We start from the raw sequence: 9,988 nt of genomic DNA, 5'->3' as shown, positions 1-9,988 counted from the left end.
GCTACCTATCAGTCCTATTCAGCACTTCCACAGTATTTTCTAGAGAGCCAATTTTGCCGCTTAATTCACATTCTGAATTTCAAAGGAGGACCAGTCCTGTTTGTCCTTTTCCCATAGTCACTTCACCCTGATTGGCCTCAGGTTTCTCTGAGCAATGGGAAGAATAATGCCTTTCTCATAGTTGGGCTGTGGGTTGCAGTAGAGACAGAATCCATGTCATTGCTGCCTGATGACTCATGCAGGGAAAGCCTGTGAGACACACAGAGAAGGCTGAGCTCTCGGCACCCTACAAAGGGGCTCTCAGCTACATGGTGGCTCCTCTGTCCAGCTAGAGCTGAACACGCCTGGGTCTGGCTTAGTCAAAAGCAGGCTCAGGGCACAGCTGTGAGGCAAAGGGAAGGAAGCCAGGACTGGCAGCCTGGGCTAAGGGTAAAACTTCTACCTGTTACCAATATTTATTGCAGTGGTTTTCAAACTGCAGGATGTGGACATCAGTGGGTTTGCAAAATTAATTTAGTGGGTGGTAGTCAGCTTTTTTAAAAAAACAAACATGGGGCCAGGTGTGGCTGCTCACACCTGTAATCCCAGCACTTTGGGAGACCAAGGCGGGCAGTTCACTTGAGGTCAGGAGTTCGAGACCAGCCTGGCCAACATGTTGAAACCCCATCTCTACTAAAAACACAAAAATTAGCCAAGCGTGGTGGTGCACGCCTGTAGTCCCAGCTACTCGGGAGGCTTAGGCGGGAGAATTGCTTGAACCCAGGAGGCAGAGGCTGCAGTGAGCTGAGATCATGCCATTGCACTCCAGCCTGGGCTGCAGAGTGAGACTCCACCTAAAAAAAAAAAAAAAAAAACTAAGGAGAAAGCAGCAGGTGTCACATATTTAGGCATCAGTATATTATTTGCTGCAGCATCGCATATCCTTATTGGAACAAATGGCTCAGTCACCCTTCAGGAACTGGGTAGGCAAGATGTGTGTAACAGGATTTGATATTATGAGTTTGATCCTATCAGAGATACATTTTTTTAAAAAGTTTTGAAAAAGGCAGGGTGGGATGACAGGATCCAAATTCTGGTTTACCTGTAATCTGTATGCAATCCAACATCCTGGTTAGGGAGAAACCCTTAATTTAGAAGTTTCAGCCTCATTCAGACTATCCCAAGTATTATTGTTAGAAATACATTTTTGGTGCTGCAAAAGAAATAGCACTCGAACATAAATTTTCTCAGCAAGGCAATTTTGCTTATATAGAAGGGTGCATCTCGTGGATGGAGCAATGGTGAGAGCACACCTGAACAAAGGAGGGGAAGGGGTTTTTATCCCTGATGCAGGTAGCCCCTACTGCTGTGTTGTTCCCTTATTGGCTAGGGTTGGACTGCACAGTCTAAGCTACTTCTGATTGGCTATTTTAAAGAGGGCAGGGGTATAAGCCAGAGTGGTGGGGTGAGCAGTTTTAATGGGAAAGATGGTTACGGACCAGGTGACTAAAGGTGACTCAGGTCACAGCAGGTGATAGAAGCTAGAAGGGGGTTGTTTACTGAAACTAGGGGCAAGAAGACAAAGAATGAAGAAGTTACTTTAAAATGAAGAACAAAGAACGGGGGAGCTGAACACACTGATACGCTGGTTCTTTGGAGACGATCTCAGAACTCATTGTACTTAACGATTTATAGGCTAAAACCTTTGAAGAGGAATTTATTATATCCTACAATTTCCCCCCTTTCAATTTTCATAGTACTTCCTCTTCAAACTTTTTTTGAACATGTCTTGGCTTTGCTGCTCAACTTAATCCTCTAAAAGAAAAAACTGATGTGAATAAGGTGGAGGAGAGAGGTAAGGGAGGTTTCAGTAAATGCTGCTTCTATAAGTCTTTGCACTAGCCCCCAGATGCATAGTATGACACAACACCCAACAAGAATGAGTACACCTATTACAGCTGCAAGAGAAGTAAGAATTGAGGCTATGATTTCTTTCCATTTACCGAACCACCTTTCAAGCCACCCTGAGAAAGGGTTATCGACTCCAGAATTTTAGCTAGTTCATTGGATAAAGCAGTAAGTCTTTGTAAGGCCCTTGTTATGCTCCCAGTTGGGGCAGTCTTGTTTGGGATAAAGGTACAACACTGAGTTTTAATCATAACACAAACACCTCCTTTTTCGGCTAATATACATAGGGCCATTCTGTTTTCCCAGGCCATCTGGCTAGTGGGCCCCAATTGTTCTGCTATCCCTTTGGCAGCATCCCTGGTGTAATTAATAAGCCAATGCTGATTATAATAGATGGAATTTATCTAATCTACGTTTTTATTGTCACCCACGAAAATATTGACTTAAATCCTGCAGCTGTTTGAATTCGGGCTTTAAATTCATCTGGTACTCCTGATAGCATATGGAACTCCAATAGCATTTATATAAACATGGGGGTCAAAGGACCCATGTGAGGCACTTTTCTTACTTTTTTTTTTTATCGTGTTGATGAATTGCTAGGGTGAAAGGGATGGCCAGTTGGACTACAGTAAGAGTACTACTATAATTACTTGGCAGAGTACCCAGCAATAGTCCCCTGCAATACCACCACACATCTGCTCAGGGATGAACAAGGGCAGACTGATTGGCAAGCTCTTGAAAAGGCCTGGTTTCACTGTACCCTGTTAAGTCTCCAAGGGATGCTAACTTTTCCCCCTGCCATGAAAGGCACGAGGTGAAGTTAATATCAAGGGCTGGAGGCCAAATGGCCCTTGGGGGCTGATCTGCAGGGCTCTTGACCTCAGGGAACAGCAGTGAGTCTTGCATGATTCGTCGCCCCAGGCTGTGGAGTTCTGGAAGACAGCTACCATACAGCTCATGCCTGGTCCGTGAGAGGACCACCCACGGGGAAAGGGGACAATTTGGGTCTCTGGCCTGCCTGTCGCACAAGCATAACAGTTGTTTTTGTTTAGTGTGTGGACAGAATATTTAATCAATTCCAGCCAAGCATTTGCTTCCTGATACCCTGTTTCAATATAGTTTGTTTTAAATCTCTAACCTCTACAACAACTACTTTGGTTTTATCATTGGGTATATGACGAGAGAAGGTTTAGTTAGTGGAGAACTTAGGAGAGGGAGAAGGGGGCGCAGGAGGTGAGGAGGCAATGAAGTGCTTTCAAAGGATCCTATGTGGTCCTTCCCTGAGACTTCTGCTCCTATACAGTAGAAATGGCTTAATGAAGGGAAAAAACTCTAGGGAGGAGAGATGGTGATCTGTACTGGATTACATTGGCTCAGCTGACAATGGGGAGGGGTAACTCCTTTAGTAAAATGAATATATGGCTTTAAGAAACTGCAGGTACTCGTTGGGGCGGTCCATTCTCGCTCTTCAGTATTTTGTAGAGCATTGGACCAACTTTAGGCGAGAAGCTCTGCTCTAAGAGGACAAGATTCCCAGTTTATACTGGAATCTTCGTCAAACTCTTCCCAAACTAACTCATCCCAGTTAACAGATTTCCAGTCTGAGGAGAGCTAGGAAGGACAAAGATAGTTTTCTGAAGTGGAGAGTTGCCTCTGGTTTGGGAAATCTCCACAGGGCATCACAAGGCAAGCATCGAAAGTTAATAGTTTGGGGTGAACTTGACCTAGTTACATTAATAACGAGAGGACTAGCAGTAGAAGGGGAAAAGAAAGAGACGCAATATAAGAGGATCAAACCCGTTTTAGCTTTAGCTTGGTTGGAGTTGGCCCTGGAATAGCTGTCCATGATTCTGGAGGGGTGGTGCTCTTTTGACCCAGGTGTGATGAGTCCATCCTCTTTCTGCTGTTCGAACTGCAGTCTCAGTAGTTAGAAGCACTAGGTAGGATCCTCCCCAAGCCGGTTTGAGTTTTCCTTCCCTCCATCTTTTGACAAGGACGTGGTCCTAAGGCTGATGTTGGTGTCCTGGAAACTCTAGGAGTGGCACCTGTGCTAAAATACCTTTAGTTCTGAGGGAAGAGAAAGTGGAAGATACACCAAATATATAATTTCTGAGAAACTGATCTTTTGTTTTGAATGTGGGAATGTTAGCAGTGGAGTGCAAACAGGGCAACCCATGCAACATTTCATAAGGGGCTAAGCCAGCATCTCTCTGAGGAGCAGTTTGGATTCTCAACAGGGCAATGGGAAGACATCTAGCCCAAGGCAACCGAGTCTCTAAGACTAATTTGGTTAGGTGGCTTTTTTATAGTTTGTTCTTTCCATTCTTCCTGATGAAGGTGGGTGCCAGGGAGTATGATATTCCCATGTTATATCCAGTACCTGGGCTAATTTCTTAATGACATGTTCAGTGAAATGAGTCCTATTATCTGAATCAATGTCTTCTATTAAACTAAACTTGGGTATAATATTTTCAACTAATGCCTTGACTACATTATTAGCAGTTGTACTTGAAAAGGAAATAGCTTCTACCCAATGAGTAAGGTGATCTACTATTACTAATACATACTTTAGACGACCAGTTGGAGGCATCTCTGTGTAATCAATCTGGGTACTGTGGAATGGCCTTAAGCCTGGACTCCTTTCCCCAAGGGGTAATCTTCTTATAGTCTGTTTATTGGTTTTCTTACGTACTAAGCGATTGTTTGGCCAGGGTATAAATTCCTATGCACCCATAAACTCTGACGACTACATCACACACAGCTTGGGGCCCCCAATGGGTCTCTTGATGCAGCTGGAACAAGATTTCCCTCATAAGGGGGTTTGGATAATGTTTCTCTCTGGTCTGGCAATATCCATTTTCCTTCTGAATTCTCTTTAGCATCTATTTTTATTAGTTTTTAGGCCAAAGAAAGTCAAACACCATTTTGTATTTGAGAATGCTTACTGTATGATTTTATACCAGATAAGCTACATTTCACCTTTATATTAGTGTGCTATTAATGTTAAACTCAATTTTAATAAAACCTTGTAGACACAGTTATCCAATTTTATTTTATTTTTATTTTTATTATTATTTTTTGAGGTGGAGTCTCACTCTGTCACCCAGGCTGGAGTGCAGTGGTGAGATCTTGGCTCACTGCAGCCTCTGCCTCCCGGGTTCAGGTGACTCTCCTGCCTCAGCCTCCCGAGTAGCTGGGACTACAGGTGTGTACCAACACACCTGGCTAATTTTTTTGTATTGTTAGTAGAGATGGGGTTTCACTATGTTGGCCAGGCTGGTCTCAAACTCCTGACTTCATGATCTGTCCGCCTCAGCCTCTCAAAGTGCTGGAATTACAGGCTTGAGCCACCGTGCCCGGCCTCAGTTATCCAATTTTAATGTCTGACTGCAAGGTAAGTTTTTTTTTTTTTTTGAGATGAAGTTTCACTCTTGTTGCCCAGGCTGGAGTGCAATGGCATGATCTCGGCTCATTGCAACCTCTGCCTCCCAGGTTCAAGTGATTCTCGTGCCTCAGCCTCCTGAGTAGCTGAGATGACAGGCATGCGCCACCACACCCGGCTAATTTTTGTATTTTTAGTAGAGACAGGGTGTCTCCATGTTGGTCAGGCTGGTCTCGAACTCCCGACTTCAGGTGATCCACTGCCCGCCTCGGCCTCCCAAAGTGCTGGGATTACAGGCGTGAGCCACCATACTCGGCCAAGCTAAGATTTTTATAGACTCTTTTTAACCTTTTATCATTTTTGTTAAAGAGCAGGTTAGTGCTTTAAGAAAAACCTGTTTTGCTTTTATTTTAATGTCTAGTTTACAGAAAAACGGGATGGTACCAGAAAAACTGGGGTACCAGTACCCCAGTAAAGTGGAACTGGAGAGTACCCCTTTAACTTTAGCCAATATGTCTACACATGGAATTTCTTTTACAATTAACATTTCAAAACTTGCTTAAACCTTTAAAACATTTTTTTAAACCTTTTAATGTAGGTAAAAATCCACGTTCTTATGCTTCCTTATAATTCTTTTACCAAAAGTATATTTTGCTCTTCTTACACACTTTGCACATAAACTGTTTCTTCAGTAGTTTTACATTCAGGAGGCCTAATTACTTTTAAATTATACAACATTTTTTGCATAAATTTCCTTTTATAACATTTTTCACGACTTCTACAGACAATCTTTGACATGCCTTAACTTTCTGACTTGTAAACATCCTTTTCTTTAAACAACCAGTTCATTTACTTTAAGACAAGAATTTACCATATGAAATTCTTTTTACTTTAGGACAAAAATTTACCATATGAGATTCTTTTTACTTTAGGACAAGAATTTACCATGAGATTCTTTTCACATAATTCTCCTTTTTTTAATGTCAAAAATGATAACTGTTATTTTCCAAAGCGAACTTCCTTCACGTCTGGGGACTAGACTGCCTAAGGCCACAAGATTAGAAGTTAGGAGAATACATGTTACACTGTTAACTTTTAGCAAACTTTGCTTTTGTTGAAAACCTTGTAAGTTTGGGATTTTAATTATGTGCCAGGTGTAGAGCCTAGGACCTAGACAGAAGTGCAGATAAGGTCTGGCTTATTCCAGCATTTAACTCCATGTATCCTAGGTCTTCCCTAGCTGCAAAGCGGGCTAGTGGTACAGCTAAGAAATGGTAGCCTGTTTGGATATCTGATTAATAGCTCTAAGGTCTTGTACTAACTGGTATGACCTGTCTGGCTTCTTTACAGGCAGTATTGGAGTGTATGTCTCATACAGGGTTTAACAAGTTCATCATGGAGAAGACCTTCAATTATCAATTATAGGTTTTAAATTTACCCTGGCCTTGAAAGGAATAGGATACATTGCCTTCTCTTTACTACTTCCCCAGGGGTTTTTAATTTAACATGAAACCGAGATATATGTAACTTTCCTCGATTCTCCTCTTTTGGCTATACCTTGGGATGAATGAGTTCTTTGTGTGCGGTGGTGAGCAAGTTTAAGGAGGGGAGGAATTTTCCCTGATTAATATAGAGGCCTATGCCAAATTTTAGCATTAAATCTCTAATAGGTTTGTTCCTGCCTCTGGGATAAACAGAAATTTAATATTAGCTGATTTGCTTTTATATATGACTTTTGTTCTTTTTCCCATTTGGGACATTTTCTTTCGAAGTGACTTACTTTTAATTTGAAATATTTGTTTTTGTTCTTTTTCTCTCCCTCTGCCTCTCTCTTTCTCTTTGACGCTGACTCCCTCTTTGCCTTTCTCTCTGCCTCTCTTTCTCTGACTCCCCCTTTGCCTCTCTCTTTTTGCCTCTGTTCTGTCAGTCTTTTTCTCTCCTCTAAGTTTTTTTTCTCTACCTTTGAGTCTCCTGGCTTTACTCTTTCATACCCTTTATATTGCCTGGAGAGTGGGGGGTTTAGGTTCTTTATAGGTTCTGCCCCCTGGGTACTTTGTTGTATGGTGGACAGCAGGATTTTTGCCTTCTGCTTTTGTTTTTCTTCATCTTTTCTTATATATACTTTTTGGGCTTCTCTTAGAAGCTCTTCTATAGGTTTATCTTTCTAGTTCTCCATCTTTTGTAATTTCTTGTTAATATCTGGCCAACTGTTAGTGACAAAATGAAGTTTTAACATTCACTGCCCAAAAGGATCCTCGAGACCTAGACTAGTGTATTTTCTCATTTGTTCCTTTAATCTATCTAAAAATCCTATAGGCCCTTCATCTTTCCCTTGTATACCAAATGTCCGGGTAAGATTCTGAGTTCAGGGTACTGGTTCTTCAGTCCCCTTTATCATCATTTCCCTAAAGTCCTGCATACTTTCTGGGTGGGCTGTGTTGTTATTGTCCCACTGGGGGTCTTGGGTGGGAATTTTTTGATCTATTGTAGGAACGTTTTGGCTAGGAGGGTGTTCATGTTCCTAGGCTCCCATAGCAGCCCTGTGGATCATGCCTCTTTCTTCCCGAGAAGAGGGGGAAAGCGAGGTTCTGAGTATTTTTTTTAACCTTGCTTGATCTTGCGTTGAAGTCCTTTTAGGGAAAGGTGCTTAGGCTTAGGCTGATAGTGAGTGGGCTCTTGGGACGATTCTCAAGAGGCAGGATTATAAGAAAGGGGACAACAGGGATAGGAGAAGGGTCTGGGACAGCAGCTGCTTTGTTTGTTTGTTTTTGGTCCTTTCATTATCCTTCTAATATTTTAACATTAGGCCTAGGGGATTATTAGGGGGAATATTATTGTTGCTAGCTTTCTCCTTTTTTTCTCTTACCTTACTTGGGGCATTTCCCATCTTGGGTCCTGGTTAGGCTCAATCTCTATTGGAGATGTCTTGCCTATCCTTTAGCTCCACCTGCTGGAGGCTCCTTGCATTCACGCACACTTTCAACCCCCAGAATATCCTGACCACCAAGGAAATACTTTGTCGCCCCTGCGATGTTTCTTACCTTGGTCTGTGCAGAGAGTTATTTGGTCACTGTGGTATGTGAGGATCCTTTCCCCCAGGTCACCAGCCGGTGTCTTTCCACATTGCTGAGAGTATAGGTTTATTCATTACATCGGTGGGTCTCGATTCCTTACCCCTGGGACCACCACAACAAGGCAGCGGGGCATGCCTCCTCATGGGAGAGGTCTAGACCCTCCTCAGAGGAGAATGGGAATCCCAAACAAGACCCTAAATTTGTTAGAAATAAATTTTCATTGCCACAAAAGAAACAGCATTCGAATTTTCTCAGCAAGGCAATTTTACTTCTATAGAAGGGTGCATCTCGTGGATGGTGCAATGGCGAGAGCACACCTGGACGAGGGAGGGGAATGAGTTCTTATCTCTGGTGCAGGTAGCCTCTACTGCTGTGTTGTTCCCCTATTGGCTAGGGTTGGACCACACAATCTAAGCTAATTCCTACTGGCTATTTTAAAGAGAGCAGGGGTATGAGCCGGAGTGGCGGGCTGAGCAGTTTTGACAGGAAAGACAGTTCCGGACCAGGTGACTAAAGGTGACTCAGGTCAGAGCAGGTGACAGAGGCTAGGAGGGGGCTGTTTACTGAAACTAGGGGCAAGGAGACATAAAGAATGAGGAAATTAAACTTTAAAATGAAGAACAAATAACAGGGGAGCTGAACACACTGATACATTGGTTCTTTGGAGAGGATCTCAGAACTCATTGTATTTAACAATTTACAGGCTAAAACCTTTGAAGAGGAATTTATTATATCCCACATTATCATGGGGTAAATAATTTGTCCCTGACAGAATAAGGCTACTGGAGTCCTCTTCTTGTAACTCTGAGAAGAACTGGAGTGAACTGTGTCTGCTGACAGTGGGGCCAGGTGTTTAAGTCTGGACTGGGCCAGGCATGGTGGCTCACACCTGTAATCCCAACACTTTGGGAAGCTGAGACAGGTGGATCACCTGAGGTCAGGAGTTTGAGACCAGCCTGGCCAATGTGGTGAAACTCTGTCTCTACTAAAAATACAAAAATTAGCTGGGTGTGGTGGCAGGCGCTTGTAATCCCAACTACTCAGGAGATTGAGGCAGGAGAATCATTTGGACTCGGGAGGCAGAAGTTGCAGTGAGCTGAGATAGTGCCATTGCATTCCAGCCTGGGTGACAAGAGCGAAACTCCATTGCAAAAAAAAAAAAAAAAAAAAAAAGAGAAAAGAAAAAAGTCTGGACCTATCCAAGAGGGGAAGAGGACATCCCCATGAAAGAGCTTTGGATCCAGAAAGCCTGGGTTCTTAGAATTTTTTTCACTTTTGTTGTAGCATACTTTATTCTTATTTTTTTGAGATGGGGTATGGGCGTTTCACTGCAGGCCTTGCTTTGTCACCTAGGCTGGAGTGCTGTGGCTTGGTCTCTGCTCACTGCAACCTCCGCCTCCCAGGTTCAAGTGATTCTCCTGCCTCAGCTTCCCAAGTAGCTGGGATTATAGGCATGCACCACCATGCCCAGCTAATTTTTTTATCTTTAGTAAAGACCAGGTTTTGCTATGTTGGCAAGGTTGTTCTCGAATTCCTGAGCTCAGATGATTGGCCCGCTTCAGCCTCCCAAAGTGCTGGGATTACAGGTGTGAGCAATTGCACCCAGTGCATGCTTTATTTTAATTTAATTAATTTCTTTTTTGAG

Source organism: Chlorocebus sabaeus, chromosome 19 (assembly GCF_047675955.1).
Source record: "Chlorocebus sabaeus isolate Y175 chromosome 19, mChlSab1.0.hap1, whole genome shotgun sequence".
In the NCBI taxonomy this organism is placed as follows: domain Eukaryota; kingdom Metazoa; phylum Chordata; class Mammalia; order Primates; family Cercopithecidae; genus Chlorocebus; species Chlorocebus sabaeus.
The sequence above is the reverse complement of the archived record's forward strand: the minus strand, read 5'-3'. Positions refer to the sequence as shown.